The following is a 22231-nucleotide window of genomic DNA, read 5'->3' as shown; positions in this document are numbered from 1 at the left end:
ATTGGATCATTTGAGTAGCCAGCACACCTGTGCAGGTAGGGCATGACATGATAGGCAGCTGCCTTGATAGCGGGTGGGTGCTGAATGTTCCTAATTGACAAAATAAGATTAATGCTTATGAAGAAATATAAAATCTCATCCCTTCCCCAATATCGCGCCACACCCCTACCCCTTAATTCCCTGGTTGAACTTGATGGACATATGTCTTTTTTCGACCGTACTAACTATGTAACTATGTAACATAACATGGGGGGGGGGGGGGGTCTCCTGGCTGTTCACACAGGTGTGTCATTGCTGTACATTGACCATGCATTGCTTCTGTGGTATTGCAAAGGCAAAGACAAATGCTTCCAGCCATCCATTGCACTAATGGATTGGTCATCAGCTGGCTGTCTATGTCCCGCATCAATATAGACCAAAGTACAGAGGGTTAGGCTATGCTATTGTGCACCTACCTGATGCATCAGAAGGTGCGAGGCCCTTGCTAAATTCTGTGCACAGACTTTGAGATCTATACTTTAGACTGTATCTAAACCTGCTCCAACATGGACTGACATTCTGGCCTACTTTCAGCCGATGCGACTTGTCTGTCGCTGAACAGTCGCTTTTTATGTATTCAGCACCTATGTATAATGTTGTAAAAATGCTCTAGAAGCTAAAGTCGCAGAAATGTCACACATATTTGGCCTGCAACTTTCTGTGCGACAAATTCAGACAGGAAAAATCAGTATAAATCCTTAGAAAATTATCCCCCAGTGTCTCCATCTGCTGGCGGTATTGAATAAGCATTGCTGCACTGATGGGGTATGCATTAGACGAAAAAAAAGAAGAAAAAGAAGAATAATACGCCCAGAAAAGAGGCGAAAAGGAGAAAAACGTAAAAAAACGTGAAAAAAAAGTAAGAGGAAGAGAAGGGAAAAAAAGGTGGAAATGGGTTTAAAAGTGATTTCGGCGGAGAAATATATATATATATATATATATATATATATATATATATATATATACGCGCACACACACACATATATATAAACGTATTCTCCGTTGAGATATTGCAGCCGCTGCTGTGTCCAGGCCCAGGAGCCTTAGCACTGTGCTGTGATGTCACTCAATACCACTGACATCACTAGGTGTAAACAACATCTCTCCTTTGCTGTGTATGTGACTATGGAGCTGTTTGGTGATGTCGTCTATTATGGCCTTCATAGAAGCAACAGGAGATTGTTGCATCCATCTAGAACCCTCAGAACTACAGTGCTATGATGTCACTCACTTCCACAGGCCTTGCAGAGTGTAAACAACAACAACCCAGCTTTGTTGTGTATGTAACCATAGGGATTTGTGATGTCACCTAGAACCTTCACAGCAGCGACAGCTTTATGAGGAGCATCAGCACTGCTCTGCCTGAGCAGAACCATCACCGCCATAGGTTGTCAAATAACCCGGATTTAACCCACACAGGTAAGTCCAATGGGGTGCAGGCATGTCCTCTATGCTTACAGCTTCCCGTGGGTGTTGGTTTGATACCGTTTGGGGACAGCCAAGGAGGCATCTGCAGGCAACAAAGGTAGGTGTGTGCTTGTGTGTGTGTTTCCTATGCAGATCCTAAGCCCAGTGTCACATGCAAGTAGGAGGAGTAAGAAGGGTTCCTGGCAAATCCGGGTTATGGATTGCATTTAAAAAGGCCCCGTGGGAGTGCAATGGGCCCCTGTCTTGCTGCTTAGCAATAATGGTATGGGTTTAGGTTCTGCTGTGTGTACTGGTGGTTGACTGCCCCCCAGCCCAGAGTGTGCATGGAAAATTGTCTGGCAGCCTCCCTGACAGCAAGCAGTGATAGTGCCCATGAAGGGGACCTTGTTGGGCCCGCCCCTTTCACGGTTATCGCTTCTCGGCCTTTTGGCTAAGATCAAGTGTAGTATCTGTTCTTATCAGTTTAATATCTGATACGTCCCCTATCTGGGGACCATATATTAAATGGATTTTTGAGAACGGGGGCCGATTTCGAAGCTTGCTTCCGTCGCCCTATGCATTGACCCGATATGGCAGTATCTTCGGGTACAGTGCACCACCCCCTTACAGGGTTAAAAAGAAAGATTCCTACTTTCATTGCTACCTGCTTGCTGGCTAGCCAGCTAGCCAGCCCTGTGGGCCTTGCTGCTGCAGCCAAAAAACAAAAGGTGGTGCTGCTGCTGCTGCTTCTGCTGCTTCTGCTTGTGTCTGGCCGCTGTTGGAGCGTCCAGGCACAGGACTTCTGCTGCTGCTGACTAAATGGCCTCCTTAATTGGATCATTTGAGTAGCCAGCACACCTGTGCAGGTAGGGCATGACATGATAGGCAGCTGCCTTGATAGCGGGTGGGTGCTGAATGTTCCTAATTGACAAAATAAGATTAATGCTTATGAAGAAATATAAAATCTCATCCCTTCCCCAATATCGCGCCACACCCCTACCCCTTAATTCCCTGGTTGAACTTGATGGACATATGTCTTTTTTCGACCGTACTAACTATGTAACTATGTAACATAACATGGGGGGGGGGGGGGGGTCTCCTGGCTGTTCACACAGGTGTGTCATTGCTGTACATTGACCATGCATTGCTTCTGTGGTATTGCAAAGGCAAAGACAAATGCTTCCAGCCATCCATTGCACTAATGGATTGGTCATCAGCTGGCTGTCTATGTCCCGCATCAATATAGACCAAAGTACAGAGGGTTAGGCTATGCTATTGTGCACCTACCTGATGCATCAGAAGGTGCGAGGCCCTTGCTAAATTCTGTGCACAGACTTTGAGATCTATACTTTAGACTGTATCTAAACCTGCTCCAACATGGACTGACATTCTGGCCTACTTTCAGCCGATGCGACTTGTCTGTCGCTGAACAGTCGCTTTTTATGTATTCAGCACCTATGTATAATGTTGTAAAAATGCTCTAGAAGCTAAAGTCGCAGAAATGTCACACATATTTGGCCTGCAACTTTCTGTGCGACAAATTCAGACAGGAAAAATCAGTATAAATCCTTAGAAAATTATCCCCCAGTGTCTCCATCTGCTGGCGGTATTGAATAAGCATTGCTGCACTGATGGGGTATGCATTAGACGAAAAAAAAGAAGAAAAAGAAGAATAATACGCCCAGAAAAGAGGCGAAAAGGAGAAAAACGTAAAAAAACGTGAAAAAAAAGTAAGAGGAAGAGAAGGGAAAAAAAGGTGGAAATGGGTTTAAAAGTGATTTCGGCGGAGAAATATATATATATATATATATATATATATATATATATATATATATATACGCGCACACACACACATATATATAAACGTATTCTCCGTTGAGATATTGCAGCCGCTGCTGTGTCCAGGCCCAGGAGCCTTAGCACTGTGCTGTGATGTCACTCAATACCACTGACATCACTAGGTGTAAACAACATCTCTCCTTTGCTGTGTATGTGACTATGGAGCTGTTTGGTGATGTCGTCTATTATGGCCTTCATAGAAGCAACAGGAGATTGTTGCATCCATCTAGAACCCTCAGAACTACAGTGCTATGATGTCACTCACTTCCACAGGCCTTGCAGAGTGTAAACAACAACAACCCAGCTTTGTTGTGTATGTAACCATAGGGATTTGTGATGTCACCTAGAACCTTCACAGCAGCGACAGCTTTATGAGGAGCATCAGCACTGCTCTGCCTGAGCAGAACCATCACCGCCATAGGTTGTCAAATAACCCGGATTTAACCCACACAGGTAAGTCCAATGGGGTGCAGGCATGTCCTCTATGCTTACAGCTTCCCGTGGGTGTTGGTTTGATACCGTTTGGGGACAGCCAAGGAGGCATCTGCAGGCAACAAAGGTAGGTGTGTGCTTGTGTTGTGTGTTTCCTATGCAGATCCTAAGCCCAGTGTCACATGCAAGTAGGAGGAGTAAGAAGGGTTCCTGGCAAATCCGGGTTATGGATTGCATTTAAAAAGGCCCCGTGGGAGTGCAATGGGCCCCTGTCTTGCTGCTTAGCAATAATGGTATGGGTTTAGGTTCTGCTGTGTGTACTGGTGGTTGACTGCCCCCCAGCCCAGAGTGTGCATGGAAAATTGTCTGGCAGCCTCCCTGACAGCAAGCAGTGATAGTGCCCATGAAGGGGACCTTGTTGGGCCCGCCCCTTTCACGGTTATCGCTTCTCGGCCTTTTGGCTAAGATCAAGTGTAGTATCTGTTCTTATCAGTTTAATATCTGATACGTCCCCTATCTGGGGACCATATATTAAATGGATTTTTGAGAACGGGGGCCGATTTCGAAGCTTGCTTCCGTCGCCCTATGCATTGACCCGATATGGCAGTATCTTCGGGTACAGTGCACCACCCCCTTACAGGGTTAAAAAGAAAGATTCCTACTTTCATTGCTACCTGCTTGCTGGCTAGCCAGCTAGCCAGCCCTGTGGGCCTTGCTGCTGCAGCCAAAAAACAAAAGGTGGTGCTGCTGCTGCTGCTTCTGCTGCTTCTGCTTGTGTCTGGCCGCTGTTGGAGCGTCCAGGCACAGGACTTCTGCTGCTGCTGACTAAATGGCCTCCTTAATTGGATCATTTGAGTAGCCAGCACACCTGTGCAGGTAGGGCATGACATGATAGGCAGCTGCCTTGATAGCGGGTGGGTGCTGAATGTTCCTAATTGACAAAATAAGATTAATGCTTATGAAGAAATATAAAATCTCATCCCTTCCCCAATATCGCGCCACACCCCTACCCCTTAATTCCCTGGTTGAACTTGATGGACATATGTCTTTTTTCGACCGTACTAACTATGTAACTATGTAACATAACATGGGGGGGGGTCTCCTGGCTGTTCACACAGGTGTGTCATTGCTGTACATTGACCATGCATTGCTTCTGTGGTATTGCAAAGGCAAAGACAAATGCTTCCAGCCATCCATTGCACTAATGGATTGGTCATCAGCTGGCTGTCTATGTCCCGCATCAATATAGACCAAAGTACAGAGGGTTAGGCTATGCTATTGTGCACCTACCTGATGCATCAGAAGGTGCGAGGCCCTTGCTAAATTCTGTGCACAGACTTTGAGATCTATACTTTAGACTGTATCTAAACCTGCTCCAACATGGACTGACATTCTGGCCTACTTTCAGCCGATGCGACTTGTCTGTCGCTGAACAGTCGCTTTTTATGTATTCAGCACCTATGTATAATGTTGTAAAAATGCTCTAGAAGCTAAAGTCGCAGAAATGTCACACATATTTGGCCTGCAACTTTCTGTGCGACAAATTCAGACAGGAAAAATCAGTATAAATCCTTAGAAAATTATCCCCCAGTGTCTCCATCTGCTGGCGGTATTGAATAAGCATTGCTGCACTGATGGGGTATGCATTAGACGAAAAAAAAGAAGAAAAAGAAGAATAATACGCCCAGAAAAGAGGCGAAAAGGAGAAAAACGTAAAAAAACGTGAAAAAAAAGTAAGAGGAAGAGAAGGGAAAAAAAGGTGGAACTGGTTTAAAAGTGATTTCGGCGGAGAATATATATATATATATATATATATATATATATATATATATATATATATACGCGCACACACACACATATATATAAACGTATTCTCCGTTGAGATATTGCAGCCGCTGCTGTGTCCAGGCCCAGGAGCCTTAGCACTGTGCTGTGATGTCACTCAATACCACTGACATCACTAGGTGTAAACAACATCTCTCCTTTGCTGTGTATGTGACTATGGAGCTGTTTGGTGATGTCGTCTATTATGGCCTTCATAGAAGCAACAGGAGATTGTTGCATCCATCTAGAACCCTCAGAACTACAGTGCTATGATGTCACTCACTTCCACAGGCCTTGCAGAGTGTAAACAACAACAACCCAGCTTTGTTGTGTATGTAACCATAGGGATTTGTGATGTCACCTAGAACCTTCACAGCAGCGACAGCTTTATGAGGACATCAGCACTGCTCTGCCTGAGCAGAACCATCACCGCCATAGGTTGTCAAATAACCCGGATTTAACCCACACAGGTAAGTCCAATGGGGTGCAGGCATGTCCTCTATGCTTACAGCTTCCCGTGGGTGTTGGTTTGATACCGTTTGGGGACAGCCAAGGAGGCATCTGCAGGCAACAAAGGTAGGTGTGTGCTTGTGTGTGTGTTTCCTATGCAGATCCTAAGCCCAGTGTCACATGCAAGTAGGAGGAGTAAGAAGGGTTCCTGGCAAATCCGGGTTATGGATTGCATTTAAAAAGGCCCCGTGGGAGTGCAATGGGCCCCTGTCTTGCTGCTTAGCAATAATGGTATGGGTTTAGGTTCTGCTGTGTGTACTGGTGGTTGACTGCCCCCCAGCCCAGAGTGTGCATGGAAAATTGTCTGGCAGCCTCCCTGACAGCAAGCAGTGATAGTGCCCATGAAGGGGACCTTGTTGGGCCCGCCCCTTTCACGGTTATCGCTTCTCGGCCTTTTGGCTAAGATCAAGTGTAGTATCTGTTCTTATCAGTTTAATATCTGATACGTCCCCTATCTGGGGACCATATATTAAATGGATTTTTGAGAACGGGGGCCGATTTCGAAGCTTGCTTCCGTCGCCCTATGCATTGACCCGATATGGCAGTATCTTCGGGTACAGTGCACCACCCCCTTACAGGGTTAAAAAGAAAGATTCCTACTTTCATTGCTACCTGCTTGCTGGCTAGCCAGCTAGCCAGCCCTGTGGGCCTTGCTGCTGCAGCCAAAAAACAAAAGGTGGTGCTGCTGCTGCTGCTTCTGCTGCTTCTGCTTGTGTCTGGCCGCTGTTGGAGCGTCCAGGCACAGGACTTCTGCTGCTGCTGACTAAATGGCCTCCTTAATTGGATCATTTGAGTAGCCAGCACACCTGTGCAGGTAGGGCATGACATGATAGGCAGCTGCCTTGATAGCGGGTGGGTGCTGAATGTTCCTAATTGACAAAATAAGATTAATGCTTATGAAGAAATATAAAATCTCATCCCTTCCCCAATATCGCGCCACACCCCTACCCCTTAATTCCCTGGTTGAACTTGATGGACATATGTCTTTTTTCGACCGTACTAACTATGTAACTATGTAACATAACATGGGGGGGGGGGGGGGGGGTCTCCTGGCTGTTCACACAGGTGTGTCATTGCTGTACATTGACCATGCATTGCTTCTGTGGTATTGCAAAGACAAATGCTTCCAGCCATCCATTGCACTAATGGATTGGTCATCAGCTGGCTGTCTATGTCCCGCATCAATATAGACCAAAGTACAGAGGGTTAGGCTATGCTATTGTGCACCTACCTGATGCATCAGAAGGTGCGAGGCCCTTGCTAAATTCTGTGCACAGACTTTGAGATCTATACTTTAGACTGTATCTAAACCTGCTCCAACATGGACTGACATTCTGGCCTACTTTCAGCCGATGCGACTTGTCTGTCGCTGAACAGTCGCTTTTTATGTATTCAGCACCTATGTATAATGTTGTAAAAATGCTCTAGAAGCTAAAGTCGCAGAAATGTCACACATATTTGGCCTGCAACTTTCTGTGCGACAAATTCAGACAGGAAAAATCAGTATAAATCCTTAGAAAATTATCCCCCAGTGTCTCCATCTGCTGGCGGTATTGAATAAGCATTGCTGCACTGATGGGGTATGCATTAGACGAAAAAAAAGAAGAAAAAGAAGAATAATACGCCCAGAAAAGAGGCGAAAAGGAGAAAAACGTAAAAAAACGTGAAAAAAAAGTAAGAGGAAGAGAAGGGAAAAAAAGGTGGAAATGGGTTTAAAAGTGATTTCGGCGGAGAAATATATATATATATATATATATATATATATATATATATACGCGCACACACACACATATATATAAACGTATTCTCCGTTGAGATATTGCAGCCGCTGCTGTGTCCAGGCCCAGGAGCCTTAGCACTGTGCTGTGATGTCACTCAATACCACTGACATCACTAGGTGTAAACAACATCTCTCCTTTGCTGTGTATGTGACTATGGAGCTGTTTGGTGATGTCGTCTATTATGGCCTTCATAGAAGCAACAGGAGATTGTTGCATCCATCTAGAACCCTCAGAACTACAGTGCTATGATGTCACTCACTTCCACAGGCCTTGCAGAGTGTAAACAACAACAACCCAGCTTTGTTGTGTATGTAACCATAGGGATTTGTGATGTCACCTAGAACCTTCACAGCAGCGACAGCTTTATGAGGAGCATCAGCACTGCTCTGCCTGAGCAGAACCATCACCGCCATAGGTTGTCAAATAACCCGGATTTAACCCACACAGGTAAGTCCAATGGGGTGCAGGCATGTCCTCTATGCTTACAGCTTCCCGTGGGTGTTGGTTTGATACCGTTTGGGGACAGCCAAGGAGGCATCTGCAGGCAACAAAGGTAGGTGTGTGCTTGTGTGTGTGTTTCCTATGCAGATCCTAAGCCCAGTGTCACATGCAAGTAGGAGGAGTAAGAAGGGTTCCTGGCAAATCCGGGTTATGGATTGCATTTAAAAAGGCCCCGTGGGAGTGCAATGGGCCCCTGTCTTGCTGCTTAGCAATAATGGTATGGGTTTAGGTTCTGCTGTGTGTACTGGTGGTTGACTGTCCCCCAGCCCAGAGTGTGCATGGAAAATTGTCTGGCAGCCTCCCTGACAGCAAGCAGTGATAGTGCCCATGAAGGGGACCTTGTTGGGCCCGCCCCTTTCACGGTTATCGCTTCTCGGCCTTTTGGCTAAGATCAAGTGTAGTATCTGTTCTTATCAGTTTAATATCTGATACGTCCCCTATCTGGGGACCATATATTAAATGGATTTTTGAGAACGGGGGCCGATTTCGAAGCTTGCTTCCGTCGCCCTATGCATTGACCCGATATGGCAGTATCTTCGGGTACAGTGCACCACCCCCTTACAGGGTTAAAAAGAAAGATTCCTACTTTCATTGCTACCTGCTTGCTGGCTAGCCAGCTAGCCAGCCCTGTGGGCCTTGCTGCTGCAGCCAAAAAACAAAAGGTGGTGCTGCTGCTGCTGCTTCTGCTGCTTCTGCTTGTGTCTGGCCGCTGTTGGAGCGTCCAGGCACAGGACTTCTGCTGCTGCTGACTAAATGGCCTCCTTAATTGGATCATTTGAGTAGCCAGCACACCTGTGCAGGTAGGGCATGACATGATAGGCAGCTGCCTTGATAGCGGGTGGGTGCTGAATGTTCCTAATTGACAAAATAAGATTAATGCTTATGAAGAAATATAAAATCTCATCCCTTCCCCAATATCGCGCCACACCCCTACCCCTTAATTCCCTGGTTGAACTTGATGGACATATGTCTTTTTTCGACCGTACTAACTATGTAACTATGTAACATAACATGGGGGGGGGGGGTCTCCTGGCTGTTCACACAGGTGTGTCATTGCTGTACATTGACCATGCATTGCTTCTGTGGTATTGCAAAGGCAAAGACAAATGCTTCCAGCCATCCATTGCACTAATGGATTGGTCATCAGCTGGCTGTCTATGTCCCGCATCAATATAGACCAAAGTACAGAGGGTTAGGCTATGCTATTGTGCACCTACCTGATGCATCAGAAGGTGCGAGGCCCTTGCTAAATTCTGTGCACAGACTTTGAGATCTATACTTTAGACTGTATCTAAACCTGCTCCAACATGGACTGACATTCTGGCCTACTTTCAGCCGATGCGACTTGTCTGTCGCTGAACAGTCGCTTTTTATGTATTCAGCACCTATGTATAATGTTGTAAAAATGCTCTAGAAGCTAAAGTCGCAGAAATGTCACACATATTTGGCCTGCAACTTTCTGTGCGACAAATTCAGACAGGAAAAATCAGTATAAATCCTTAGAAAATTATCCCCCAGTGTCTCCATCTGCTGGCGGTATTGAATAAGCATTGCTGCACTGATGGGGTATGCATTAGACGAAAAAAAAGAAGAAAAAGAAGAATAATACGCCCAGAAAAGAGGCGAAAAGGAGAAAAACGTAAAAAAACGTGAAAAAAAAGTAAGAGGAAGAGAAGGGAAAAAAAGGTGGAAATGGGTTTAAAAGTGATTTCGGCGGAGAAATATATATATATATATATATATATATATATATATATATATATATACGCGCACACACACACATATATATAAACGTATTCTCCGTTGAGATATTGCAGCCGCTGCTGTGTCCAGGCCCAGGAGCCTTAGCACTGTGCTGTGATGTCACTCAATACCACTGACATCACTAGGTGTAAACAACATCTCTCCTTTGCTGTGTATGTGACTATGGAGCTGTTTGGTGATGTCGTCTATTATGGCCTTCATAGAAGCAACAGGAGATTGTTGCATCCATCTAGAACCCTCAGAACTACAGTGCTATGATGTCACTCACTTCCACAGGCCTTGCAGAGTGTAAACAACAACAACCCAGCTTTGTTGTGTATGTAACCATAGGGATTTGTGATGTCACCTAGAACCTTCACAGCAGCGACAGCTTTATGAGGAGCATCAGCACTGCTCTGCCTGAGCAGAACCATCACCGCCATAGGTTGTCAAATAACCCGGATTTAACCCACACAGGTAAGTCCAATGGGGTGCAGGCATGTCCTCTATGCTTACAGCTTCCCGTGGGTGTTGGTTTGATACCGTTTGGGGACAGCCAAGGAGGCATCTGCAGGCAACAAAGGTAGGTGTGTGCTTGTGTGTGTGTTTCCTATGCAGATCCTAAGCCCAGTGTCACATGCAAGTAGGAGGAGTAAGAAGGGTTCCTGGCAAATCCGGGTTATGGATTGCATTTAAAAAGGCCCCGTGGGAGTGCAATGGGCCCCTGTCTTGCTGCTTAGCAATAATGGTATGGGTTTAGGTTCTGCTGTGTGTACTGGTGGTTGACTGCCCCCCAGCCCAGAGTGTGCATGGAAAATTGTCTGGCAGCCTCCCTGACAGCAAGCAGTGATAGTGCCCATGAAGGGGACCTTGTTGGGCCCGCCCCTTTCACGGTTATCGCTTCTCGGCCTTTTGGCTAAGATCAAGTGTAGTATCTGTTCTTATCAGTTTAATATCTGATACGTCCCCTATCTGGGGACCATATATTAAATGGATTTTTGAGAACGGGGGCCGATTTCGAAGCTTGCTTCCGTCGCCCTATGCATTGACCCGATATGGCAGTATCTTCGGGTACAGTGCACCACCCCCTTACAGGGTTAAAAAGAAAGATTCCTACTTTCATTGCTACCTGCTTGCTGGCTAGCCAGCTAGCCAGCCCTGTGGGCCTTGCTGCTGCAGCCAAAAAACAAAAGGTGGTGCTGCTGCTGCTGCTTCTGCTGCTTCTGCTTGTGTCTGGCCGCTGTTGGAGCGTCCAGGCACAGGACTTCTGCTGCTGCTGACTAAATGGCCTCCTTAATTGGATCATTTGAGTAGCCAGCACACCTGTGCAGGTAGGGCATGACATGATAGGCAGCTGCCTTGATAGCGGGTGGGTGCTGAATGTTCCTAATTGACAAAATAAGATTAATGCTTATGAAGAAATATAAAATCTCATCCCTTCCCCAATATCGCGCCACACCCCTACCCCTTAATTCCCTGGTTGAACTTGATGGACATATGTCTTTTTTCGACCGTACTAACTATGTAACTATGTAACATAACATGGGGGGGGGGGGGGGGGTCTCCTGGCTGACACAGGTGTGTCATTGCTGTACATTGACCATGCATTGCTTCTGTGGTATTGCAAAGGCAAAGACAAATGCTTCCAGCCATCCATTGCACTAATGGATTGGTCATCAGCTGGCTGTCTATGTCCCGCATCAATATAGACCAAAGTACAGAGGGTTAGGCTATGCTATTGTGCACCTACCTGATGCATCAGAAGGTGCGAGGCCCTTGCTAAATTCTGTGCACAGACTTTGAGATCTATACTTTAGACTGTATCTAAACCTGCTCCAACATGGACTGACATTCTGGCCTACTTTCAGCCGATGCGACTTGTCTGTCGCTGAACAGTCGCTTTTTATGTATTCAGCACCTATGTATAATGTTGTAAAAATGCTCTAGAAGCTAAAGTCGCAGAAATGTCACACATATTTGGCCTGCAACTTTCTGTGCGACAAATTCAGACAGGAAAAATCAGTATAAATCCTTAGAAAATTATCCCCCAGTGTCTCCATCTGCTGGCGGTATTGAATAAGCATTGCTGCACTGATGGGGTATGCATTAGACGAAAAAAAAGAAGAAAAAGAAGAATAATACGCCCAGAAAAGAGGCGAAAAGGAGAAAAACGTAAAAAAACGTGAAAAAAAAGTAAGAGGAAGAGAAGGGAAAAAAAGGTGGAAATGGGTTTAAAAGTGATTTCGGCGGAGAAATATATATATATATATATATATATATATATATATATATATATACGCGCACACACACACATATATATAAACGTATTCTCCGTTGAGATATTGCAGCCGCTGCTGTGTCCAGGCCCAGGAGCCTTAGCACTGTGCTGTGATGTCACTCAATACCACTGACATCACTAGGTGTAAACAACATCTCTCCTTTGCTGTGTATGTGACTATGGAGCTGTTTGGTGATGTCGTCTATTATGGCCTTCATAGAAGCAACAGGAGATTGTTGCATCCATCTAGAACCCTCAGAACTACAGTGCTATGATGTCACTCACTTCCACAGGCCTTGCAGAGTGTAAACAACAACAACCCAGCTTTGTTGTGTATGTAACCATAGGGATTTGTGATGTCACCTAGAACCTTCACAGCAGCGACAGCTTTATGAGGAGCATCAGCACTGCTCTGCCTGAGCAGAACCATCACCGCCATAGGTTGTCAAATAACCCGGATTTAACCCACACAGGTAAGTCCAATGGGGTGCAGGCATGTCCTCTATGCTTACAGCTTCCCGTGGGTGTTGGTTTGATACCGTTTGGGGACAGCCAAGGAGGCATCTGCAGGCAACAAAGGTAGGTGTGTGCTTGTGTGTGTGTTTCCTATGCAGATCCTAAGCCCAGTGTCACATGCAAGTAGGAGGAGTAAGAAGGGTTCCTGGCAAATCCGGGTTATGGATTGCATTTAAAAAGGCCCCGTGGGAGTGCAATGGGCCCCTGTCTTGCTGCTTAGCAATAATGGTATGGGTTTAGGTTCTGCTGTGTGTACTGGTGGTTGACTGCCCCCCAGCCCAGAGTGTGCATGGAAAATTGTCTGGCAGCCTCCCTGACAGCAAGCAGTGATAGTGCCCATGAAGGGGACCTTGTTGGGCCCGCCCCTTTCACGGTTATCGCTTCTCGGCCTTTTGGCTAAGATCAAGTGTAGTATCTGTTCTTATCAGTTTAATATCTGATACGTCCCCTATCTGGGGACCATATATTAAATGGATTTTTGAGAACGGGGGCCGATTTCGAAGCTTGCTTCCGTCGCCCTATGCATTGACCCGATATGGCAGTATCTTCGGGTACAGTGCACCACCCCCTTACAGGGTTAAAAAGAAAGATTCCTACTTTCATTGCTACCTGCTTGCTGGCTAGCCAGCTAGCCAGCCCTGTGGGCCTTGCTGCTGCAGCCAAAAAACAAAAGGTGGTGCTGCTGCTGCTGCTTCTGCTGCTTCTGCTTGTGTCTGGCCGCTGTTGGAGCGTCCAGGCACAGGACTTCTGCTGCTGCTGACTAAATGGCCTCCTTAATTGGATCATTTGAGTAGCCAGCACACCTGTGCAGGTAGGGCATGACATGATAGGCAGCTGCCTTGATAGCGGGTGGGTGCTGAATGTTCCTAATTGACAAAATAAGATTAATGCTTATGAAGAAATATAAAATCTCATCCCTTCCCCAATATCGCGCCACACCCCTACCCCTTAATTCCCTGGTTGAACTTGATGGACATATGTCTTTTTTCGACCGTACTAACTATGTAACTATGTAACATAACATGGGGGGGGGGGGGGTCTCCTGGCTGTTCACACAGGTGTGTCATTGCTGTACATTGACCATGCATTGCTTCTGTGGTATTGCAAAGGCAAAGACAAATGCTTCCAGCCATCCATTGCACTAATGGATTGGTCATCAGCTGGCTGTCTATGTCCCGCATCAATATAGACCAAAGTACAGAGGGTTAGGCTATGCTATTGTGCACCTACCTGATGCATCAGAAGGTGCGAGGCCCTTGCTAAATTCTGTGCACAGACTTTGAGATCTATACTTTAGACTGTATCTAAACCTGCTCCAACATGGACTGACATTCTGGCCTACTTTCAGCCGATGCGACTTGTCTGTCGCTGAACAGTCGCTTTTTATGTATTCAGCACCTATGTATAATGTTGTAAAAATGCTCTAGAAGCTAAAGTCGCAGAAATGTCACACATATTTGGCCTGCAACTTTCTGTGCGACAAATTCAGACAGGAAAAATCAGTATAAATCCTTAGAAAATTATCCCCCAGTGTCTCCATCTGCTGGCGGTATTGAATAAGCATTGCTGCACTGATGGGGTATGCATTAGACGAAAAAAAAGAAGAAAAAGAAGAATAATACGCCCAGAAAAGAGGCGAAAAGGAGAAAAACGTAAAAAAACGTGAAAAAAAAGTAAGAGGAAGAGAAGGGAAAAAAAGGTGGAAATGGGTTTAAAAGTGATTTCGGCGGAGAAATATATATATATATATATATATATATATATATATATACGCGCACACACACACATATATATAAACGTATTCTCCGTTGAGATATTGCAGCCGCTGCTGTGTCCAGGCCCAGGAGCCTTAGCACTGTGCTGTGATGTCACTCAATACCACTGACATCACTAGGTGTAAACAACATCTCTCCTTTGCTGTGTATGTGACTATGGAGCTGTTTGGTGATGTCGTCTATTATGGCCTTCATAGAAGCAACAGGAGATTGTTGCATCCATCTAGAACCCTCAGAACTACAGTGCTATGATGTCACTCACTTCCACAGGCCTTGCAGAGTGTAAACAACAACAACCCAGCTTTGTTGTGTATGTAACCATAGGGATTTGTGATGTCACCTAGAACCTTCACAGCAGCGACAGCTTTATGAGGAGCATCAGCACTGCTCTGCCTGAGCAGAACCATCACCGCCATAGGTTGTCAAATAACCCGGATTTAACCCACACAGGTAAGTCCAATGGGGTGCAGGCATGTCCTCTATGCTTACAGCTTCCCGTGGGTGTTGGTTTGATACCGTTTGGGGACAGCCAAGGAGGCATCTGCAGGCAACAAAGGTAGGTGTGTGCTTGTGTGTGTGTTTCCTATGCAGATCCTAAGCCCAGTGTCACATGCAAGTAGGAGGAGTAAGAAGGGTTCCTGGCAAATCCGGGTTATGGATTGCATTTAAAAAGGCCCCGTGGGAGTGCAATGGGCCCCTGTCTTGCTGCTTAGCAATAATGGTATGGGTTTAGGTTCTGCTGTGTGTACTGGTGGTTGACTGCCCCCCAGCCCAGAGTGTGCATGGAAAATTGTCTGGCAGCCTCCCTGACAGCAAGCAGTGATAGTGCCCATGAAGGGGACCTTGTTGGGCCCGCCCCTTTCACGGTTATCGCTTCTCGGCCTTTTGGCTAAGATCAAGTGTAGTATCTGTTCTTATCAGTTTAATATCTGATACGTCCCCTATCTGGGGACCATATATTAAATGGATTTTTGAGAACGGGGGCCGATTTCGAAGCTTGCTTCCGTCGCCCTATGCATTGACCCGATATGGCAGTATCTTCGGGTACAGTGCACCACCCCCTTACAGGGTTAAAAAGAAAGATTCCTACTTTCATTGCTACCTGCTTGCTGGCTAGCCAGCTAGCCAGCCCTGTGGGCCTTGCTGCTGCAGCCAAAAAACAAAAGGTGGTGCTGCTGCTGCTGCTTCTGCTGCTTCTGCTTGTGTCTGGCCGCTGTTGGAGCGTCCAGGCACAGGACTTCTGCTGCTGCTGACTAAATGGCCTCCTTCATTGGATCATTTGAGTAGCCAGCACACCTGTGCAGGTAGGGCATGACATGATAGGCAGCTGCCTTGATAGCGGGTGGGTGCTGAATGTTCCTAATTGACAAAATAAGATTAATGCTTATGAAGAAATATAAAATCTCATCCCTTCCCCAATATCGCGCCACACCCCTACCCCTTAATTCCCTGGTTGAACTTGATGGACATATGTCTTTTTTCGACCGTACTAACTATGTAACTATGTAACATAACATGGGGGGGGGGGTCTCCTGGCTGTTCACACAGGTGTGTCATTGCTGTACATTGACCATGCATTGCTTCTGTGGTATTGCAAAGGCAAAGACAAATGCTTCCAGCCATCCATTGCACTAATGGATTGGTCATCAGCTGGCTGTCTATGTCCCGCATCAATATAGACCAAAGTACAGAGGGTTAGGCTATGCTATTGTGCACCTACCTGATGCATCAGAAGGTGCGAGGCCCTTGCTAAATTCTGTGCACAGACTTTGAGATCTATACTTTAGACTGTATCTAAACCTGCTCCAACATGGACTGACATTCTGGCCTACTTTCAGCCGATGCGACTTGTCTGTCGCTGAACAGTCGCTTTTTATGTATTCAGCACCTATGTATAATGTTGTAAAAATGCTCTAGAAGCTAAAGTCGCAGAAATGTCACACATATTTGGCCTGCAACTTTCTGTGCGACAAATTCAGACAGGAAAAATCAGTATAAATCCTTAGAAAATTATCCCCCAGTGTCTCCATCTGCTGGCGGTATTGAATAAGCATTGCTGCACTGATGGGGTATGCATTAGACGAAAAAAAAGAAGAAAAAGAAGAATAATACGCCCAGAAAAGAGGCGAAAAGGAGAAAAACGTAAAAAAACGTGAAAAAAAAGTAAGAGGAAGAGAAGGGAAAAAAAGGTGGAAATGGGTTTAAAAGTGATTTCGGCGGAGAAATATATATATATATATATATATATATATATATATATATATATACGCGCACACACACACATATATATAAACGTATTCTCCGTTGAGATATTGCAGCCGCTGCTGTGTCCAGGCCCAGGAGCCTTAGCACTGTGCTGTGATGTCACTCAATACCACTGACATCACTAGGTGTAAACAACATCTCTCCTTTGCTGTGTATGTGACTATGGAGCTGTTTGGTGATGTCGTCTATTATGGCCTTCATAGAAGCAACAGGAGATTGTTGCATCCATCTAGAACCCTCAGAACTACAGTGCTATGATGTCACTCACTTCCACAGGCCTTGCAGAGTGTAAACAACAACAACCCAGCTTTGTTGTGTATGTAACCATAGGGATTTGTGATGTCACCTAGAACCTTCACAGCAGCGACAGCTTTATGAGGAGCATCAGCACTGCTCTGCCTGAGCAGAACCATCACCGCCATAGGTTGTCAAATAACCCGGATTTAACCCACACAGGTAAGTCCAATGGGGTGCAGGCATGTCCTCTATGCTTACAGCTTCCCGTGGGTGTTGGTTTGATACCGTTTGGGGACAGCCAAGGAGGCATCTGCAGGCAACAAAGGTAGGTGTGTGCTTGTGTGTGTGTTTCCTATGCAGATCCTAAGCCCAGTGTCACATGCAAGTAGGAGGAGTAAGAAGGGTTCCTGGCAAATCCGGGTTATGGATTGCATTTAAAAAGGCCCCGTGGGAGTGCAATGGGCCCCTGTCTTGCTGCTTAGCAATAATGGTATGGGTTTAGGTTCTGCTGTGTGTACTGGTGGTTGACTGCCCCCCAGCCCAGAGTGTGCATGGAAAATTGTCTGACAGCCTCCCTGACAGCAAGCAGTGATAGTGCCCATGAAGGGGACCTTGTTGGGCCCGCCCCTTTCACGGTTATCGCTTCTCGGCCTTTTGGCTAAGATCAAGTGTAGTATCTGTTCTTATCAGTTTAATATCTGATACGTCCCCTATCTGGGGACCATATATTAAATGGATTTTTGAGAACGGGGGCCGATTTCGAAGCTTGCTTCCGTCGCCCTATGCATTGACCCGATATGGCAGTATCTTCGGGTACAGTGCACCACCCCCTTACAGGGTTAAAAAGAAAGATTCCTACTTTCATTGCTACCTGCTTGCTGGCTAGCCAGCTAGCCAGCCCTGTGGGCCTTGCTGCTGCAGCCAAAAAACAAAAGGTGGTGCTGCTGCTGCTGCTTCTGCTGCTTCTGCTTGTGTCTGGCCGCTGTTGGAGCGTCCAGGCACAGGACTTCTGCTGCTGCTGACTAAATGGCCTCCTTAATTGGATCATTTGAGTAGCCAGCACACCTGTGCAGGTAGGGCATGACATGATAGGCAGCTGCCTTGATAGCGGGTGGGTGCTGAATGTTCCTAATTGACAAAATAAGATTAATGCTTATGAAGAAATATAAAATCTCATCCCTTCCCCAATATCGCGCCACACCCCTACCCCTTAATTCCCTGGTTGAACTTGATGGACATATGTCTTTTTTCGACCGTACTAACTATGTAACTATGTAACATAACATGGGGGGGGGGGGGGGGGGGGTCTCCTGGCTGTTCACACAGGTGTGTCATTGCTGTACATTGACCATGCATTGCTTCTGTGGTATTGCAAAGGCAAAGACAAATGCTTCCAGCCATCCATTGCACTAATGGATTGGTCATCAGCTGGCTGTCTATGTCCCGCATCAATATAGACCAAAGTACAGAGGGTTAGGCTATGCTATTGTGCACCTACCTGATGCATCAGAAGGTGCGAGGCCCTTGCTAAATTCTGTGCACAGACTTTGAGATCTATACTTTAGACTGTATCTAAACCTGCTCCAACATGGACTGACATTCTGGCCTACTTTCAGCCGATGCGACTTGTCTGTCGCTGAACAGTCGCTTTTTATGTATTCAGCACCTATGTATAATGTTGTAAAAATGCTCTAGAAGCTAAAGTCGCAGAAATGTCACACATATTTGGCCTGCAACTTTCTGTGCGACAAATTCAGACAGGAAAAATCAGTATAAATCCTTAGAAAATTATCCCCCAGTGTCTCCATCTGCTGGCGGTATTGAATAAGCATTGCTGCACTGATGGGGTATGCATTAGACGAAAAAAAAGAAAGAAAAAGAAGAATAATACGCCCAGAAAAGAGGCGAAAAGGAGAAAAACGTAAAAAAACGTGAAAAAAAAGTAAGAGGAAGAGAAGGGAAAAAAAAGGTGGAAATGGGTTTAAAAGTGATTTCGGCGGAGAAATATATATATATATATATATACTATATATATATATATATATATACGCGCACACACACACATATATATAAACGTATTCTCCGTTGAGATATTGCAGCCGCTGCTGTGTCCAGGCCCAGGAGCCTTAGCACTGTGCTGTGATGTCACTCAATACCACTGACATCACTAGGTGTAAACAACATCTCTCCTTTGCTGTGTATGTGACTATGGAGCTGTTTGGTGATGTCGTCTATTACGGCCCTTCATAGAAGCAACAGGAGATTGTTGCATCCATCTAGAACCCTCAGAACTACAGTGCTATGATGTCACTCACTTCCACAGGCCTTGCAGAGTGTAAACAACAACAACCCAGCTTTTGTTGTGTATGTAACCATAGGGATTTGTGATGTCACCTAGAACCTTCACAGCAGCAACAGCTTTATGAGGAGCATCAGCACTGCTCTGCCTGAGCAGAACCATCACCCGCCATAGGTTGTCAAATAACCCGGATTTAACCCACACAGGTAAGTCCAATGGGGTGCAGGCATGTCCTCTATGCTTACAGCTTCCCGTGGGTGTTGGTTTGATACCGTTTGGGGACAGCCAAGGAGGCATCTGCAGGCAACAAAGGTAGGTGTGTGCTTGTGTGTGTGTTTCCTATGCAGATCCTAAGCCCAGTGTCACATGCAAGTAGGAGGAGTAAGAAGGGTTCCTGGCAAATCCGGGTTATGGATTGCATTTAAAAAAGGCCCCGTGGGAGTGCAATGGGCCCCTGTCTTGCTGCTTAGCAATAATGGTATGGGTTTAGGTTCTGCTGTGTTGTACTGGGTGGTTGACTGCCCCCCAGCCCAGAGTGTGCATGGAAAATTGTCTGGGCAGCCTCCCTGACAGCAAGCAGTGATAGTGCCCATGAAGGGGACCTTGTTGGGCCCGCCCCTTTCACGGTTATCGCTTCTCGGCCTTTTGGCTAAGATCAAGTGTAGTATCTGTTCTTATCAGTTTAATATCTGATACGTCCCCTATCTGGGGACCATATATTAAATGGATTTTTGAGAACGGGGGCCGATTTCGAAGCTTGCTTCCGTCGCCCTATGCATTGACCCGATATGGCAGTATCTTCGGGTACAGTGCACCACCCCCTTACAGGGTTAAAAAGAAAGATTCCTACTTTCATTGCTACCTGCTTGCTGGCTAGCCAGCTAGCCAGCCCTGTGGGCCTTGCTGCTGCAGCCAAAAAACAAAAGGTGGTGCTGCTGCTGCTGCTTCTGCTGCTTCTGCTTGTGTCTGGCCGCTGTTGGAGCGTCCAGGCACAGGACTTCTGCTGCTGCTGACTAAATGGCCTCCTTAATTGGATCATTTGAGTAGCCAGCACACCTGTGCAGGTAGGGCATGACATGATAGGCAGCTGCCTTGATAGCGGGTGGGTGCTGAATGTTCCTAATTGACAAAATAAGATTAATGCTTATGAAGAAATATAAAATCTCATCCCTTCCCCAATATCGCGCCACACCCCTACCCCTTAATTCCCTGGTTGAACTTGATGGACATATGTCTTTTTTCGACCGTACTAACTATGTAACTATGTAACATAACATGGGGGGGGGGGGGGGGGGGGTCTCCTGGCTGTTCACACAGGTGTGTCATTGCTGTACATTGACCATGCATTGCTTCTGTGGTATTGCAAAGGCAAAGACAAATGCTTTCCAGCCATCCATTGCACTAATGGATTGGTCATCAGCTGGCTGTCTATGTCCCGCATCAATATAGACCAAAGTACAGAGGGTTAGGCTATGCTATTGTGCACCTACCTGATGCATCAGAAGGTGCCGAGGCCCTTGCTAAATTCTGTGCACAGACTTTGAGATCTATACTTTAGACTGTATCTAAACCGTGCTCCAACATGGACTGACATTCTGGCCTACTTTCAGCCGATGCGACTTGTCTGTCGCTGAACAGTCGCTTTTTATGTATTCAGCACCTATGTATAATGTTGTAAAAATGCTCTAGAAGCTAAAGTCGCAGAAATGTCACACATATTTGGCCTGCAACTTTCTTGTGCGACAAATTCAGACAGGAAAAATCAGTATAAATCCTTAGAAAATTATCCCCCAGTGTCTCCATCTGCTGGCGGTATTGAATAAGCATTGCTGCACTGATGGGGTATGCATTAGACGAAAAAAAAGAAGAAAAAGAAGAATAATACGCCCAGAAAAGAGGCGAAAAGGAGAAAAACGTAAAAAAAACAGTGAAAAAAAAGTAAGAGGAAGAGAAGGGAAAAAAAGGTGGGAAATGGGTTTAAAAGTGATTTCGGCGGAGAAATATATATATATATATATATATATATATATATATATATATATATACGCGCACACACACACATATATATAAACGTATTCTCCGTTGAGATATTGCAGCCGCTGCTGTGTCCAGGCCCAGGAGCCTTAGCACTGTGCTGTGATGTCACTCAATACCACTGACATCACTAGGTGTAAACAACATCTCTCCTTTGCTGTGTATGTGACTATGGAGCTGTTTGGTGATGTCGTCTATTATGGCCTTCATAGAAGCAACAGGAGATTGTTGCATCCATCTAGAACCCTCAGAACTACAGTGCTATGATGTCACTCACTTCCACAGGCCTTGCAGAGTGTAAACAACAACAACCCAGCTTTGTTGTGTATGTAACCAAAGGGATTTGTGATGTCACCTAGAACCTTCACAGCAGCGACAGCTTTATGAGGAGCATCAGCACTGCTCTGCCTGAGCAGAACCATCACCGCCATAGGTTGTCAAATAACCCGGATTTAACCCACACAGGTAAGTCCAATGGGGTGCAGGCATGTCCTCTATGCTTACAGCTTCCCGTGGGTGTTGGTTTGATACCGTTTGGGGACAGCCAAGGAGGCATCTGCAGGCAACAAAGGTAGGTGTGTGCTTGTGTGTGTGTTTCCTATGCAGATCCTAAGCCCAGTGTCACATGCAAGTAGGAGGAGTAAGAAGGGTTCCTGGCAAATCCGGGTTATGGATTGCATTTAAAAAGGCCCCGTGGGAGTGCAATGGGCCCCCTGTCTTGCTGCTTAGCAATAATGGTATGGGTTTAGGT

General features: G+C 45.9%; 9 non-coding genes across 9 annotated transcripts; all 9 read left to right on the top strand.

Annotated features, from left to right (window-relative positions):
- The first annotated feature begins 1877 nt into the window (after positions 1 to 1877).
- On the top strand, positions 1878 to 2068 carry LOC130314721 (U2 spliceosomal RNA). Its single transcript, XR_008862352.1, has one exon. It is a non-coding gene; the product is annotated as a U2 spliceosomal RNA (small nuclear RNA).
- Positions 2069 to 4158: 2090 nt separating this feature from the next.
- LOC130314720 (U2 spliceosomal RNA) lies at positions 4159 to 4349 on the top strand. The gene has a single exon (XR_008862351.1). It is a non-coding gene; the product is annotated as a U2 spliceosomal RNA (small nuclear RNA).
- A 2081-nt stretch (positions 4350 to 6430) lies between these two features.
- Positions 6431 to 6621, top strand: LOC130314719 (U2 spliceosomal RNA). The gene has a single exon (XR_008862350.1). It is a non-coding gene; the product is annotated as a U2 spliceosomal RNA (small nuclear RNA).
- Positions 6622 to 8698: 2077 nt separating this feature from the next.
- LOC130314717 (U2 spliceosomal RNA) lies at positions 8699 to 8889 on the top strand. Its single transcript, XR_008862349.1, has one exon. It is a non-coding gene; the product is annotated as a U2 spliceosomal RNA (small nuclear RNA).
- A 2083-nt stretch (positions 8890 to 10972) lies between these two features.
- On the top strand, positions 10973 to 11163 carry LOC130314743 (U2 spliceosomal RNA). The gene has a single exon (XR_008862372.1). It is a non-coding gene; the product is annotated as a U2 spliceosomal RNA (small nuclear RNA).
- Positions 11164 to 13246: 2083 nt separating this feature from the next.
- Positions 13247 to 13437, top strand: LOC130314742 (U2 spliceosomal RNA). The gene has a single exon (XR_008862371.1). It is a non-coding gene; the product is annotated as a U2 spliceosomal RNA (small nuclear RNA).
- Positions 13438 to 15514: 2077 nt separating this feature from the next.
- On the top strand, positions 15515 to 15705 carry LOC130314741 (U2 spliceosomal RNA). Its single transcript, XR_008862370.1, has one exon. It is a non-coding gene; the product is annotated as a U2 spliceosomal RNA (small nuclear RNA).
- Positions 15706 to 17785: 2080 nt separating this feature from the next.
- On the top strand, positions 17786 to 17976 carry LOC130314728 (U2 spliceosomal RNA). Its single transcript, XR_008862359.1, has one exon. It is a non-coding gene; the product is annotated as a U2 spliceosomal RNA (small nuclear RNA).
- Positions 17977 to 20075: 2099 nt separating this feature from the next.
- On the top strand, positions 20076 to 20266 carry LOC130314716 (U2 spliceosomal RNA). The gene has a single exon (XR_008862348.1). It is a non-coding gene; the product is annotated as a U2 spliceosomal RNA (small nuclear RNA).
- Positions 20267 to 22231: the final 1965 nt, after the last annotated feature.

The sequence above is a fragment of the Hyla sarda genome, unplaced genomic scaffold (genome assembly GCF_029499605.1).
Source record: "Hyla sarda isolate aHylSar1 unplaced genomic scaffold, aHylSar1.hap1 scaffold_1846, whole genome shotgun sequence".
NCBI classification, from domain to species: domain Eukaryota; kingdom Metazoa; phylum Chordata; class Amphibia; order Anura; family Hylidae; genus Hyla; species Hyla sarda.
Note: the sequence above shows the minus strand (reverse complement) of the source record. Positions and strands in the feature narration are given on the sequence as shown.